Source organism: Rattus norvegicus, chromosome 8, assembly GCF_021556685.1.
Source record: "Rattus norvegicus strain SHRSP/BbbUtx chromosome 8, alternate assembly SHRSP_T2T, whole genome shotgun sequence".
Taxonomy (NCBI): domain Eukaryota; kingdom Metazoa; phylum Chordata; class Mammalia; order Rodentia; family Muridae; genus Rattus; species Rattus norvegicus.
The window spans coordinates 41,304,123-41,321,332 of record NC_141541.1 but is presented as its reverse complement, the minus strand read 5'-3'; the positions used below and the strand labels follow the sequence as shown (position 1 = coordinate 41,321,332).

The 17,210-nt window shown below is 38.6% G+C and overlaps 1 protein-coding gene across 13 annotated transcripts in view; it reads right to left on the bottom strand.

Moving 5' to 3' along the window:
- Window positions 1-9,905: 9,905 nt before the first annotated feature.
- The window catches only part of LOC148004034 (LINE-1 retrotransposable element ORF2 protein-like), a 151,590-nt gene continuing 144,285 nt past the window's right edge, over window positions 9,906-17,210 (bottom strand). For 3 of the 13 annotated variants that reach the window (XR_015627136.1, XR_015627140.1, XR_015627142.1), the window contains one exon: window positions 9,907-10,166. The gene's annotated coding sequence lies outside the window, so the exon portion shown is untranslated. Of the gene's footprint in view, window positions 10,171-11,487; window positions 11,594-17,210 lie in introns of all 13 variants that reach the window. The other 10 variants (XM_087564018.1, XM_087564021.1, XR_015627139.1 and 7 more) reach the window with 9 other exon arrangements.

The following is a 17,210-nucleotide window of genomic DNA, read 5'->3' as shown; positions in this document are numbered from 1 at the left end:
AGGTATATTACCAGGTGTGTTAAAACCAGGCATTTCTTTGTTAGGAACAAAAGGCTTCCACGTGCATCAGCAGGGGTAAAAGAATGCAGGGCAACCAAAAGGGTCTGAAGAGGGGTGAAACACTGCAGTGGACACAGAAATCTCTTTCAAGTCCCCCTATTTTTTTTACTAAGCACTGATGAGATTAGAAATATTAGAAAAAGAAAGATGGAAGAAGAAAGCTATAGGGTAAATGTAGTCCCGAATGGTTATGAGATCATGGGGATTAGTGATTTAAAGTGCATCTTTAAAAGAATTTGATCCTTCCACCAAACCTAACCTCCACAATGTCCACACATCTGTGCTGACCAGAGTGCCTGACATAGGTACCAGACCCTACCACATGTAAGAATCTTACTTTTTTGGAAACCCACCCACAAAGAGAGGTCCAGTTGGGGTTAGAGGTAATGCTTCTCAGTGCTGTGAGATCTAGAATCAGAGAACAAGACAGAGCACACAGGTTCCCCCATCAACAAGACCCATTTGTATGTAAATCTGAGTTGGAAGGGTGACCAGTGGCATTCTTCTCCATGGACCTAGTATATATCTGGAGAGAGCTCATTCTGTTCATGAACCGTGCTCACCTCTCCTTCTATCCCGTGTTAGACAGGTACTTGCAATGACTTTATGCATTTTTATCAACTTTCAAATTGGAGTTCATAACTCTATGTGCAGTAAGTGATATTGTAGTCCTCTCAAGAAAACTGATAATTAAAGCTCTGTACTCTGAGCATTCAATACAACTAAAACCAGCTTAAAGAACAGTCATAATCAACTGACACATAAATAAAAAAACAAAATTATAAAAGGTTTATAGTTGATGAAAGATGAGGCACTAAACCTTAGTATGTTATTTGACTAGGGAAATGTCTAAAGAATAGCAACAAAGTATTTTATTTTATTTTTAAACCTCTTTTATTCATTCTTTGATAATTTTATGAATATATAAACAACATATCTTGATCTAACCCATACCTGCTGAGTTCCAGAGTCAACACAGGATCAGAGTTCTCAACTGGAAGCAATGATATCTACACAGCACATAATAAATATACACAGAAAACAATTAGGATAAAAAGTGACAGGCAATTTCAAGGCTTAAAGTCTCTCCCTCTCTGTATATCTCTGTCTCTCTCTCTGTCTCTCTGTCTCTGTCTCTTTCTCTTCTCTCTTGCTCTCTCTCTTCTCTCTCTCTCTCCTTCTTCTCCCTCTCCCTCTTCTTCTTCTTCTTCTTTTTCTTCTTTCTTCTTCTTCTTCTTCTTCTTCTTCTTCTTCTTCTTCTTCTTCTTCTTCTTCTTCTTCTTCTTCTTCTTCTTCTTCTTTTCTCTTCTTTTCTCTTTTTCTGTTGATCGCTTGCTTGCATCTTGAGGCTAAATACACTCTGCATTCTCTTGCACATTCTGCTCTTTTAATTGTGCTTTTCTTTTCTGGAACTCCCACACTCATGCAAACCTCTTTAAATTACCCTTTCATTCTCACACACACTCTTCATACACACCTCACATATATATCACAGACACACCACATGCACTCTCATTTTACTCACACAAACAAACTTAGTACACACCTCACATTCTTTCTTCACTCACTCTTCACATGCTCTCCTCATGCTCTCTCATTCACTCTCACATTCCCCTCTCACATTCACTCAGAATTGCTCTCACATTTGCTCCCTTCTGTGCTTGCTTGTTTATTCTCTGCCCTTTCTCTTACTCCAGGCTTTCATTGATAATCCAAAAGCAGGAAGAGAAAAGGCATTGTATAATCATTTCCAAATCAAATTCAAAAGAATAACGACATCCCACAACAAATTAAGTATTACAATTGTTCCCCAAAGTTTCAAACTTCCCATATTCCCAGGCCTATGTTCATAATAATAATAATAATTGTAAAGTTATTATTATTTAAACATTAACTTTTGACTTATTATATTTCAGAGCTCAAACCTCTGAGATCAGCTACTTGCATTTCCTGTGAAGCTCTAATGATAAAAGACATGGGCAAAGCTGCCATGCAGTGGTCACAAAGTATCAAGTTAACACTTATCTCAGTAGTCCTGCTAGCTTTCTGTTCCTTGCACACAATGACTCTTGTAAGAGTCCATTTTGACTTAGTTCTACTAGTATATAATTTTATATATTCTATACTCCCTTATCCACAAACCACTTCTAAATATTCGGTAAAACTTATTTCCTAGATTCAGTAACATTTTACTTTCTTGAGATCCTAATTTTGGCTCTAATTCATGTTTTAACAATTTCTTTAAAGTTTCTTTGCTAGTCAAGTATTAATCTGGGACTACTATTGTGCAGTTATTAAATTATATCCAAGATGAGAACACACAGAATGCACTGCGGCCTTTAGGACTGTGCTACGCTGTGCCCCTAGGCCTCAATTTCAAATTGTTTAAGAATCATTACATCAAGGAACATCTAGTTTTAAAGTATTCAATAGAGCAGAAGGATACTGAAGTGGGAAAGTCAAATATAATAGAATAATTATGCACACCAAAGCCAACTGAAAAGCAGTCACTCACAAATGAAATCTATACAGCTGTTCTCTAGGGCTAAGTTTAGGAGAAATGGGAACAACCTTTTATTACAGAGAGCTGCTGTGGGCTACTGAGTTGTTGCCATCATGACCTATTGCATGCAGACTCTTATTCCAAAAGACATATCCCCTGGAGGGAGTGTCTCCTGCTTTTCATGGTTCTAGATGCCTCCATTCTTTAGTAAAAGTTGCCATGGGCTTATGAGATGTCTCCATCCCAGCCTACTGTTGGCAGTCCCTGCCATTGTATGCTGTCCTCAGAACATACCCAATATCTCCTTTTTCTCCCCTTGAACTTCCTTTTTCAAACTATGTTACCAAAAATTTAGAAAAATATGAATTAAAAAACTCCATATAAATACATATAAGACACAGTAAAGTATACATGATAGGAAATAAATATTAGTAAAATCAATGAGTTATCAGCAATTTTCTTAGTTATCAATAAGCTGATTTGAAAAAAAAATATAAGCACATAAATAAACTAAGATATCCAAACTTAACTTTAAGAAAGAGTAAAGTTCGGTGACACACATTGTTTGATTTCAATGTTTCTAAATACCTGCAATCACTAGTTTATGTAGTCAATGAGAAAAGGGACATCGCTGAAATAGACTTACTTGACTGTGGTCCCTAAATAATGCTAATGGCACGAAGATAATTCTAAATTAAGGATGGTGTCTCAAGCATATGTAATAGAAAAAAACTAGGTATTCATTGGTGAAAATTTAATAAATAAAACTCACCCTTAAAAGTTTACAATTCCAGACATGAATTCTTTCACTCCTGATGTAAAAGCTTCAAAGATACTAAAAAAAAAGTTGGTTGTTCCCAGACCATTTGTGCAAGGGTTGCAGCAGTATACTTATCTTGTCTGGCAAATAGGCATTATAGCATTCAAGTACCTTGTTGGGTGAAACTACTGATAACTTTTTTCCCCACAGTAGGCTGCGCATCAAGTTCTAAGACAAAGAATATTACCCAGCAAAAAGGATATTTTCTAGGACTTTACCAACATGATTTCTCCTTATGCTACAGGCAGAATGAAATTTGTCTTCAGATACAGTGTCTTTCTCTTTGGTTCAGGGAGACATCCAAGAGCAGTGGAGATCTTCTTTCTGTTTTACGACCCTCTGGGGCCTTCTTGAATCATAGGAAAATATTTCACATTTGGCACTGAGATTTTCAGTTAACAACCCTTGTCTTATTGGAGAAACATGGTCTATGGATGAATGGTACATGTCATTAAAGTCTTCTTTCTTATAAATTATACTTTTGAAATATTTGATTTGAATTTAATGTCGATGTCTGTGAATGTACTTATGTCCATAAGTGCACTCCAAAGCTAGAGGCATCAGATTCCTTGATCCTAGAGATACAGGCAGTTTTATGTCATTCATATGTGTGCTGGAAAACAAGCTTTCATCCTCTATATTTGTACTACATGACTTTAACCACTCAACCTTCTAAGCAGCCACTAATAACCTTTTAAATTAATATGCGTAGTAATTATATCCAAAATTGTTAGATCTTTATTTCCTTTTTGTTTATCTTATTCAAACCTTGACCTGTCCAGCAGGTCCATTTATTCAGAGTCCCGAAGAGGCGCTACTTGAGGGTCAAGGGTGGGGGGAGAAAAAAGGAGACCAAGAAAGGTTCTGTTTTCAGTGTCTCATTTGTTGAGGGGAATGTACAGCATTTAAAGCTCTGAAGCAGGAATTGAAGCAGGAACTGAAGCTTAGGGCGGGGGGCGTACTGAGAAGTGCCCAAGGACATAAGGTAAATCATTAAACTGCAGGATATTCTCCTTAGACACTGAGGCAACTGTCTTCCGGGGACAAGTTCTTTGAAAAGGTCAAGAACTTCTCAGAAATCTGCTCAGGGCAGGGCTTTAGGTTTGCTTAGTTCAGGCGTTCGGTCTCTGACATCTCCACCTTTCCTTAACTATCAGTAGGAGGAAGTTCTGTCTATATGGTGTGCATCCACAACCATCAACTGGTTGATGAAGCCCCGTGTCTTAGTCTACACAGGTTGCCCCATGTCTGGCACTCTCACTTAGGTTTCATTATTTCCGCCAGGCTGGAAGTAGTGGTCTGAGATAGATCAGACATGCCTCACAAAGTGTCCAGCTCGGCCATGGTGAGCCACTCTTGCAGTTAGGACTGCACCTCAATGGCTAGGAACGATTTTATGCTTTAACACACCATTCTGGGCTATACGTGTGTGTTTTGTCAGAGTGGGTGACCCAGATCATGGACCCGTGCTAATCCCATCATAAGGTTACTTCACAGCGGTGAGGTGTGTGCCTGGTATGTGGCAGCATAATTGTTCCCGTCATTGACGCTTCCACCAGCTACTGATTTTCCAGCCTGAGTTATAGGCTGTATTTAGGGTGGAGAAGTTGAGGCCAACTGCAGGTGACCCAAGGGGAGTATTACACTCCCCGGTTGTCTCAGCCTCCTCATAATGGAGGTGGTGGTAATTGACTGAGACCTGCTTGGTAGCTGAATCCACCTGGGCCTTGATAAAATCAGTTAACTTTCTAAGCACCCATGGACCAAAGGAGACAAGTAACAGGAGTCCTATAAAGGGACCCAGGATACTGGGTAGAAGGGTGGTGAGCAGGGGAGAGGCAGAAAACCAAATTTTTATGCCAGGCTTCACTCTTTTCTCTTTCTTTTTGTCTCTTTTGTAGACTTTCTCTTACTTTTTGTAGGCTGTTTACTACTAATCCTGTCTTATCAGCATAAAAGCAACACTCCTCCTTGAGGGCCACACAGAGCCATCCCTGTTGGAGAAAGGGAAGATCTAATCTATCCCTTCTATATTGTAGAGCAACCTCAGCCAAGGAAGCGACTGAATCTTTAAGATAGGTTATTCCTTGTTGAAGCTCACTGATGTCCCTGTCTATGGTGCCATTGAGCTGATGATAACTCTGTTGGGAGGTGATCAGGGAGGCAACCACAGTTCCTGTCCCCACAGGTGACAGGCCTAGGAGTACTGCAAGAGTCACAGCAGTGATGGGTTCTCTCTTTGTACGAGTGGAGGTGCCTCTTTCCCAGAACTGCAGGAACTCAAGATTGGGCCAAGGAACTTGTGCAGCGGTGGTGGATTTGGCAGACACCACATCTCCGGCGCCATTAAGAATCACCCAGGTATAGTTGAAAATCTGGCGAGGCAATGTAGCAAGGGCAGATCTGATGATGCTTCCAGGGATCCAGATGAAGGGAAACATGGTCAGCATGATCTGTAATTAAGCATAGTTAGACTTTTCTTCAAGGTTGTCCCCTGGGTGGGTTAAAGGTCTTAACAAGGCGCTTGGTTAGCCACCAGGCACCCCCAGTCTTTGAATCATAAATGCAGGCTGATCCATGTCCCCAAATGAGGACCAGATCAGGGCCATATCATTGGGATGTTAATGGGACCTTCCATAGGGCTGGTACATAATCATTAGAATTATGGCGGTGCCACAGGCGGTCTGCTGCAGTTTTTCCATCCTTGTCCATGACAAGGTAGTTAAGGACAAAGAGTGCATGAGTTATTAAATTTTTGTGATTACCGGGAGGGGGAATAATATTCCCCAATTTGACTGTAATTTAATGGATCATAATTTTAAGGGTGTGGTGAGTTCTTTCAACTATACCCTGTTGCTGGGATTATAAGGAATGCCCGTGACATGTTTAATTCCAAGTTGGGAACAAAAGTCTTTAAAATTAGAACTAGTATATTCAGGTCCATTATCTGTTTTAACAATCTTAGGTTGAGGTAAAACTGTGAGGCAAGCCAGAACATGACTTATAACATCTTTGGTGGCCTCCCCTGTCTGCAGGGATGCATAGATAAAGCCACTAAGGGTATCAATGGTGACATGAATATATTTTAATTTACCAAAGGAGGGAAGATGGGTGACAACCTTTTGCCAGAGCTCTCCAGGAACAAGCCCATGGGGGTTGACCCCTATGTGGGGGTCAGGGAGTAGGGTCACACAGACTTTGCAATTACGGACTATTTGGCAAGCCTGTTCAAGGGTGATCTTATATTTAATCCTAAGGGATTGTGCATTAAGGTGCTGTAAGTTATGTGCTTTTTGGGCAAGTGTAAGGGGCATAGAGAAGGCCAAAGCAACGAGCCACGTGAGGCATTCAACGGCATCATTACCATCAGCCAAGGGGCTTGGCAATCCGGTATGTCCTCGGATGTGTCCCAGAAAGAAGGGGCAAGAATGCCTCTGAATATTCTTTGGTAAGGTGGCAAACAGGGGTAAGCATTGGTGGTAAGCCGAATATAGGGCACTGTTTCTAACTGGGGGATAGAAAAGGCAAGATATGAGCTATCCATATATAGGTTAAAGGGTGCATCAGGCAGCGGACAAAATACTTCAAGGATAGCTTGAAGCTCTACCAGCTGAGCGGAATCTAAAGGAATAGAGAACTGTTTTATTTGACCATCAATGGAAAATGCAGCTTGTCCATTAGAGGAGCTGTCTGTAAAACAAGGTGTACTCCCGACATAGGGTGATCACATGTTACCTTTGGAAAACTGAATCAACTTATCAGAGGGGTAATGATTATCTATCTTACTCTGAAAGGCAATGCAGCTAATTGACCATTCATCTACATGTTGACTGAGCCAAGAGAGCTGGGAGGGGCTATAGGGTAATGTTAAAGTGTCGGGGTCCCTTCCAAAGAGCTTATGGGACTGTTCTCTTCCAAGATGTATGATTTGTGCCACCAGCAAGGGATAGGTGGGAATGACCCTAATAGAGGAGGCAGGTAAATATATCCAGTAAAGAGGATATTGCTGCCAAAATCCTGCTGTTGGGGAAAAGGGTGTAGGAATGACATCATTGGAACATGTCGAGAATACCAGTGAAAAATCACAAGGAGGAGCTTCCTGTTTCTCAAGATTGTTTAACTTTATGGTCTGCTAATTCCTAAGAGAAGCTTCCTGCTTCTCAAGATTCTTCTCTAAGATTTTAATCTAACTTTATGGTCAGCTAGTTCCTGGGAGAGAGTTGTCAAACCAGCCAATGTAATTACCCATTCTATAGTCCTAGGAGAAGCTTCCTGGAACATACAATTCTGGGGCCTAACCTGTTTCTTCTGCTCTAAACCTTGTGTCTAGGGGGGACAACTTTACAACTTTTACCTTTCATCCCCCACTTCTTCTAGTGGCTAGTTCTAATCATAGAACTAAATTAAAACATGTTGCTGATGTAACATCAAAATCTGAACAGCACTTACTCTTTCTCTAATGAAGGTAACTAGCTTATTTAACACACATGGACCTATAACAAGAAGCAGAAGCAAAATTAAGAAGGGTCCTATAAGGGAAGATATCAGAGTAGTCATCCAAGGAGATCTACTAAATCAGCTCTTGAACCATCCCTGATGCACTTCTGTCTCTTTGTCTTTTGTCTAACCTTGGCTTAAGTTTACTCATGGAGTCTTTAATTACTTCTGAATGGTCTACACAGAAGCAACATTTTTCTTTTAGTGTAGCACACAGACCTCCTTCTTTAAGGAATATCAGGTGTAATCTTCTTTTATTCTGAAGGACTATCTCTGAGAGGGGGTTTAGGGATTCTTGGAGGTCAGCTAAAAAGTCTTTTTTACTCTTTTTATATCTAAGTCAATGGCAGTCCTGAATTCTCCATAAGCCTTGTGTTGCAGGGTAACAGCAGATGTCCTTGTAGCTGCTCTTGCAGCACCTAGATTCAGCCTAAAGATAGCCCTAAGTAATTCTCAACTCTCCTTTATGCCTTGCTAAATCTTTAGCATCAGGATTCCAATCTGGACACTATCTGAACCTACACACAAAGGTCATGACTGCCTTTTAGAACTTCCAAACTTATACAGGTTGTGATCCCTGAGGCACAGTCCCAAGAAGTGTAAGGAGTACTAACATATGCAATGTGACATCATTTGCAATAGAAATCAAGCCTATCCCCACACCTATCCTGATGGAACCCAGAGCAAACATGAAATTCTTGTTTCTAAAGCACACTCCTCATGTGAGCATTATAGACTTCCTGTAACAGGTACCAACAAGAATCTCAAGTGGGATGGTGAGAAAACAAGAAGAGAGTTCAGAAAATAGAGGTCCACCGAAGAGGGCAAAAGCATTCAGTCACACAGAAAGACAATCAAAAGATTAACAGACAAACAAACAAAAAAAAACCAAAAGTGCACATAAAAACAAAAAACAAGTGGCTGCCGCAAGATTGCCACAAAACCTGAACTGATTCAGATGGGAGCTTCCATGAGCTCACCAAAGACAGATTAATGGGAGCAGATTCCACAGCACTCCTCCTTCCTAACCAGAATCTTCCCATTGTCAAAGTCACAAGTAACACAAAACAAAGATCTAAGACACGCAGACAAAGACCACTATGGAAATACAGACAGCGGGAAAGGCGGGTCTTTTCTCCAATCCATGAGAATCATCGAATCCTCACTGGCACCATGATGGGAATCTTCCAGGCGTCCCTGGGGTCCCTTCTCACCTCCTGGGACATCACCCAGGGCAGCTCAATCAGTGAGCCCCTGGCACATCTACCGCACACATTCGCATCTCTCCTGAGACATGAGCCTCCCTCTCAGCCCGAAATGGGAGCAATTGCTAAACCAGAACTCCAGAACTCACAAGCAACTACAGACCCAGAGTATCAAATACAGACCCAGAGTTTAGCTGGCACAAAACACAAAGACACAAAGACACAGATGCTATTTCCTGATTAGGAACGGCTTCGGATCCTTTTTTTTTTTTTTTTTTTTTTCGGAGCTGGGGACCGAACCCAGGGCCTTGCGCTTCCTAGGCAAGCGCTCTACCACTGAGCTAAATCCCCAACCCCTCCTTTTTCTTACAATACGTCATTTCAACACTTTCCAACCTTGTCCCAACTATAGGAGCTAATTTCTGGTCCTTCAATAATAAATCAAAGACAAGTTTCTGACACAAAGACAAAAAAGCTTAATGAGATCCTTTTTCTTAACTCTTATTCCTCTCTCCTTGAGTGAGCACTTGATCTCTTTTATGAAACAAGCTTCTGTAGATAATTGCTTCCCCATGACAATCGGACGACAATTATTTGGCTGGCGTTCTTACCTCCCTCTCCAGTGACGCACGAGCGATGCGACCTGAAGAGTCCTCAACTTCTCTCTTGTGGATCTTTGTCTCCGTCGTCTGGTAGTTGGCTGTGCTTCGGGTCCCTGTTTGGCCGCCACGAGACCCGTCCAGCAGGTCCATTTACTCAGGGTCCCAAAGAGGCAATACATGAGGGTCAAGGGGGAAGAAACGAAGGAGACCAAGCAAGCTTCTGTTGTCAATGTCTCGTTTATTGAGAGGAATGTACAGATTTAAAGCTCTGAAGCAGGAATTGAAGCAGGAACTGAAGCTTAGGGCAGGGGAATACCCAAGAACATAAGGTAAATCATTAAACTGAAAGATATTCTCCTTAGACACTGAGGCAACAGTCGAAGCTCAGCCCTCCAATGAAGAGCTTCCGCAGCTGTTCCGGTTCCTCGGGTGGCTCTGACTTAGACATGATGGTAGGATGATGAGAGCGTTCAGCGATGCTTCCTCGCCAGCGTCAAAGAGCAGAAAGGAATAAGTTAACGAATGTGTCCCTTATCCCCTACTTTAATAGCACATGTATTCTACTAGTACTCTCACCCTGTAAGGCTGAGGACCCGCACATTCTCATAGACTCTTTCTAGCTTTCTAAATTTGATAGATGCTCAAAATTAAACTTTGAGTCTAAAAAGTTAGAATAAGATGAAAAGTGGAAAATTTTAATAAAATAATATTGATATATAAATTGACAAAGAGGATACTTCAATTGAAAGCAGAATCTATCAAGTTGTATTAAAACTAAGACTGTACATAAAATTTCAAATTAATTATATATATGGATATAAATGACAATGGCTATACCATACCATTGTTGTTAAAAAAGATGAGTTCTACATTAGCATAAGAACATTAAAACTGTCTCAGAAAATGAAAGTTAATTCATGGACCCCCAACCGTAAACAAAGAAGTATATACAAATAATAACTACTTAGAGAAGGAGAATTAGCATTTACACAGATCAATTTCCATACAAATGTATAACACAGAGAGATCATCACTAAAATATACAAAAAACAAACAGAGCCTCAGCAGGTTGTGCATCCTACTTTAAGATTTATTTTCCTTTGCTCTACCTTAAAAAGTTGTTTTATATATATGGATATATGTATGTTATATGGACTTAATGTTCAATTCATCTAGTAATATTTTCTATTATTTATTTATTTATTTATTTATTTATTTATATTTGCATATCTGCACTTGTTTCTCTTCGTAATAGGCACGTTTAGGTGCCTTCTGAACACTAAAGATGTACTTAACTACAAGTGCCCTTGATCTGTAGTTAAAGCTGGTTGTGATTTACCTGAAGTGGATGTTGTAAACTAAATCATGCCCTTTATGAGAATGTTACATGACCTTAACCACTAAGCAAGCTTTCTAATTTTAATACAGTAATGTTTACAGTAACTTTTTCTAACAACTACTGAGGAAGGCCTTTCCAAATGTGTGATCATTAATCTACATACCTTCTTCAACCTCAATAACATTCTTCTCAATACTTTTTAGGAGAAATTAATAAAATTTTTTAAAATGCCCATGGCAATACAAAGGACCTAAAATACTCCAGAATAAGTTTAAAATGAACAAAATTAGAAGACACATCCTTCACATCCATATTAGCATAGCTATTGTTGTCATTGTTCAGCACATGTTTAAACACTCAGGTTGATAAGACATCATGGGTGTAGGGTCTCACATTTTTAGGTGACACAATCTCACAGCAAACTCCAGGACATTCCAGCACTTATTCTCTTACAAACACACCTTCAAGATGCCCAAAGCTTATGTGTAAGAGTTGTTTTGTAGGTATGTCTGTTGTGACTGGGATCCATAACACATTTTGATATGTTGTGGTTTTCTGAAATGCCATCTGTCTTGAAAAAAAGAAAAATTTCTCATGTACCTGAAGGCTATGTAGTACAGCAAAATGTTTGGCTAAGATCAATGGCATGGTGAGGCCATTTCCTGGTTCCTAAATGACTCTCTTCTGTGTATTCACACAGAGGAGAAGAAAGTAGGCACACCTTTGTCTTTTTCCTTAATAGGGATATGAGTCTTACTTGTAAGGGTTTTGGCTTCATGAACTAATCATCTCCCAAAGTCTCATCTTCAAATTCCATTACCTTAGATTTCGAAACAAGGAACCTTGGTGATTCACACATCTGGTTCATCAGACTCATAAACAAAGCAGACAGTAACAATAGCACATAAGGTAACATAAACAGTCTCACCACTGAATCATTTCCATCACAATGTTTTATACAACCAATATAATGAAACTAAATAAACATATGAAAACCAGTATCTATTGCTCTTGGGAAGACTTTTTTGAACATCTAAAAGTTATTGACTGGAGAAAAATAATCATAACATAAACAGAGCTTAAATGAGATGGAGATAGAATTGGGGATAGTAGGACCCCTGTGTTATAAAAAATGAAACTGGAAAAGTTGGACAGAGTGGTTTTTTTTGTGTGAGCTATTGTAAAGGCAGGGTACTACTAAGGAAAATACAAGAAGGAATAAAATAAAGGCTTTTTGCATTGCTTTGGTAGGAAGTCTCACTAAGTAGAACAATCTAGTTTCAAAATCATAAAAATCCTCTGGTTTTCCCTCTCATGTGCTGCAATTTAAACTATTTACCACCGTGTATTAGTTTCACTTATGTTGCTCTTCCCACAACACAGCAGTAGCAAACACACATGAAATTCATTGAATAAGACTGCAGGAAGACGCTATTGCTATGATTTGATGGAAAAACCAATGGAAAACACATTACCGAACTGGTCATCAAGAATCGGTGTCAGCTCTGCCATAGTAACTGTTGGAGAACTAGCATCTAACTACAGTGTTAGTTACAGTATGTTGCATTTGTGGAAAATAATTGTCAGTATGAACAGCAGAGGAAGAAGAGTATGTAATCTGTGAGTCCCAGAGTGATAGAAGTAGAGAAGGAAGAAAATCAGGATCTACAAAAGGGTAGGAGATTTGACATAGTCAGAAAGAAGATTAAGATCACATCAGTAGCCATCATCCCTCATGCCTTAATCTACTCATAGTCCGGCTCCAATGCCAAATTTCCTAATTGGAGTTTTAGGGTACAAATTTTGTCTACCCGAATATGTCCACCTAGCATTTCTCTGGATACAATTTAGGGAATCGCTAAATTCTATATTTCTCTTCTGAAGTTTTATAGGGCTATGCACTGCAGAATGGGTATGAGAACATGGGGATTAGTGATGTAAGGTGCATCTTTAAAAGAATTTGATCCTCTACCACACCTAACCTCCACAATGTCCACAAATCTGTGCTGATCAGAATGTCCAACAAATGTACCAGACCCTACCACCTGTAGAGCTCTTATTTTTTTGAAACCCACCCACAAAGGAAGGTCCAGTAGGGATTAGAGATAATGTTTCTCATTGCAGTGAGATCTAGAGTCAGAGAACAAGACAGATCACACAGATTCTCCCATCAACAAGACCTATTTTTATGTAAGTCTGGGTGGAAGGCATGACCAGTGGGATTCTTCACCATCAACCTAGCATATATCTGGAGAGAGCTCAATCCCTAAGTGAATACTTCTCACCTCTCCTTCATTCCCTAGTTAGGCAGGTACTTCCAATGTCTTTATACATTTTACCAACTTTCATATTGGAGTTCATGACTCTATTTGCAGTAAGTGATATTATAGTTCTCTCAAGAAATTGATAATTAAAACTCTGAAGCCCAAGCCTTTAGTAAAACTAACAAGCTTAAAGAACATGTTTAATCACCAGACACATAAAGTAAAAATACAAAATTATACAAGGTTTATAGAGGATGAAAGAAGAGGCACTAAACTATAGTATGTTATTCTTCTGGGGAAATATCAAAAGAGTATCATAAAGCATTGTATTTTATTATGAAACCTCTTTAACTCATTTTTTGATAATTTGTAAATATAAGCAACATATCTGGATCTTATCCATACTCAACATCTTCTTTCTACTAACCTTAAACTTCCCTTTCAAACTAGGTTACCAGAAATTCACAAAACTGTGAATTAATAAAAAAATATACATACATACATACATACATACATACATACACACACATATATATATATATATGACACAGCAAATCATAGGTCATAGGAAAATATTTTAGCAAATATCAATGACTCATCAGCAATTTTCTTAGTCATCTATAAGATAGGTTGAAAATATATAATAACACAATGTAAAATATCCAAACTTAACTTCAAGAAAAAAATAAAGTTAGGTGACACACATTGTTTAATTTCAGTCTTTCTATATAGCTATAGTCCTTAGTTTTTGTAGTCAGTGAAAAAGGGATATTTCTGAAATAGTCTTGCTTGACTGTCATCACTAAATAATTCAAATGGCAACAAGATAATTCTGAATTAAGCATGGTGTATCAAACATATTCAGTAGAAAAAACTGGATATCCATAGGCAAAAATTTATCAAATAAAAAGATCCTGACTTGGGAATAGGGAGGCAAACTTTAAAATAGAGGCAGAAGGAACACCGATTCAGAGCATGCCCCACATGTGGCCCATAGATATACTGCCACCCAATTAGATAAGATGGATGACGCAAAGAAGTGCAGGCAAGCAGGAACCATATGTAGAACGCTCCTGAGAGACACAGCCAGAATACAGCAAAAACATAGGCGAATGCCAGCAGCAAACCACTGAACTGAGAACAGGACCCCCGTTGAAGGAATCAGAGGAAGGACTGAAAGAGCTTGAAGGCACCTGAGACCCCATTTCAACAACAATGCAAACAAACCAGAGCTTCCAGGGACTAAGCCACCTCCAAAGACTATACATGGACTGACCCTGGGCTTGAACCTCATAGGTAGCAATGAATAGCCTAGTAAGAGCACCAGTAGAAAGGTAAGCCCTTGGTCCTGCCAAGACTGAACCCCCAGTGAACGTTATTGTTGGGGCGCGGGCGGTAATGGGGGAAGGATGGGGAGGGGAACACCCATATAGAGGGGGAGTGAGAGGGGTTAGGGGAATGTTGGCCCAGAAACAAGGAAAGGGAATGGCAATCGAAATGTAAATAAGAAATACTCAAGTTAATAAAGATGAAAAAAAAAGATGAGATTAAAAAAAAAATGTTCCTGACTCATCCTTCGAAGTTTACAATTCCAGGCATGAATTCTTTTCCTCCAATGGTATAATATTCAAAGCTACTATAAAATCAGTGGGTTGCTCCCAGAACTTTAGTGCAAGGATTGCACCAGGATACACATCTTGCCTGACAAATAGGCATTATAGCATTCAATGTATCTTGCTGGGTAAATCTGATAACTTTTCCACAGTAGGGTGCACATCAGGTTCTAAGACAATGAAAAGTACCATCAGAAATGATATTTTCTAGGTCATTTCCAACATGATTTCTCCATATGCTACAGCCAGAATAAAATTTGTCTTCAGATACAGTGTCTTACTCTTTGGTTTGGGGAGACAAACAAGAGCAGTGGAGATGTTCCTTTTGTTTTAGGACCCTCTGGGTCCTCCTTGAGTCATAGGAAAATATCTCACATTTAGCACTGAGATTTTCAGTTATCAACCCTTGTCTTATGGGAGAAACATTGTCTATGCATGTATGGTACATGTCATTAAAGTCTTCTTTCTTATAAATTATACTTTTGAAATATTTGACTTTATTTTAATATTCATATCTTGTGTAGTTCATGTGCATGTGGGTTCAAGTTCCCTCTGAGGTTAGAGGTGTCAGATTCCTTGATGGTGGAGTTACAGGCAGTTTTGTGTCACCCATGTAGGTACTGAAAACCACACTTTCATCCTTTATAAGAGCCCTCCATGACTTTAACAAATTAGCCTTCTAAACAGCCACTACTATATTTTTAAATCTAAATTCAAAGTGGTTAGATGTGAAATTGATAGATTTTTATTTACCTTTTTGTTTTTGTGATCCAAACCCCACACTTCCTTATATCTCACCACCCCTTTCTGTGCTTACACTTTTATCCCCTACTTTAAAGCTCATACATTCTACTAGAACTCTCGCCCCGTATCGCCTCTGACCTTCATATTCTCATAAACTGTGTCTAGCTTTCAAAATTTGACTGATGATCAAAATTAATCTTTCAAATCTAAAATTTTAGAATAAGATGAAAAGTGGAAAATTTAATCAAATAATATCAAAATATAAATGGAAATATAGCATATTCCAATTAAATGTAGAAACTAACAAATTGTATTAAAATTAATATCCTGCATAGAAGTTGAAATTAATCATTCAAATATATATTTTATTCATATATATATGAATATATATTTTATTCATATATATATGAATAAAAAAGGAAAGTGGACCTGCCATGCCTTTGACCAAAAAAAATTCTACATTAGCACAAGAATATTAAAATTGCCTCAGACAATGAAAGCTAATTCATGGAGTCCAATGCATAGACAAAGAACTATAAATAACGAATATCTACTCAGAGGATGAGAATTATTATCTTCCAGAGATGAGTTCCCATTAGTTGTCCAATGCATGGTGTTCATCTCCCAAATCATATATACACAAAAAACAAAAACAACCTAAGTAGTTTGTGTGTCTTTCTTTAAAATTTAGATTTCTTTCCTCTATCTTAAGTTATACATAAATATATATGGATTTAATTTCTGATTCATCTAGTTATATTTTCTTTACATTTATTTATATATATGAACATCTCTCATTTTTTCTTTTTGTAATAGGCACACTGAGTTGCCTTCTGAACCCTAAAGAGGTACTTAAATACAAATACCTTTGATCTCTAGTTACAGGTGGTTGTGATTACCCTGAGGTGGATGTTGTGAACTAAATTAGGTCATTTACAAGAATGTTAAATGACCTTAACCATTAAGCAGTCTTTCTAACTCATAAGATAATAATGCTTATTTTTCTCATGTGTCTGAATGCAAGGGAGTACAGCATAAAGTTTGTCCAGATTCAAGGCCTGGTGAGGCCACTTCCTATTTCCTAAATGACTCTATTTTGTGTATTCACAAAGAAGAAAGTAAGAGTACTTTTCTCTTTTTCCTTAATAGGGACATTAGCCTCATTTTAAGGGTTCTACATGCATGAGCTAATCACCTCACAAAAGCCTCATCTCCAAATTCCAACACCTGAGATTCCAATACATGGATCCTTGATGATTCACACATCTGCTTTATAAGACTCATAAGTGAAGCTGACAGTGAACAGTAGTCCATAAGCTGACATAAACAGTCTTACCACTAAGTCATTTTCCATGACAGTGTTTTATCCTACCAACATAATGAAACTAAATAAAAATATGAAAATCAGTATCTATTGCTCTTAGAAAGACATTATTGAACCCTGAAAAGGTTATTAACTGAAGGAAACTATTCACAACAGAGGCAAGGAGCTTAATGAGATAGAGATAGACAGGAGGAGAGTAGGACCCAGGTGTTATAAAAAATCAAACTGGCAAAATTGGA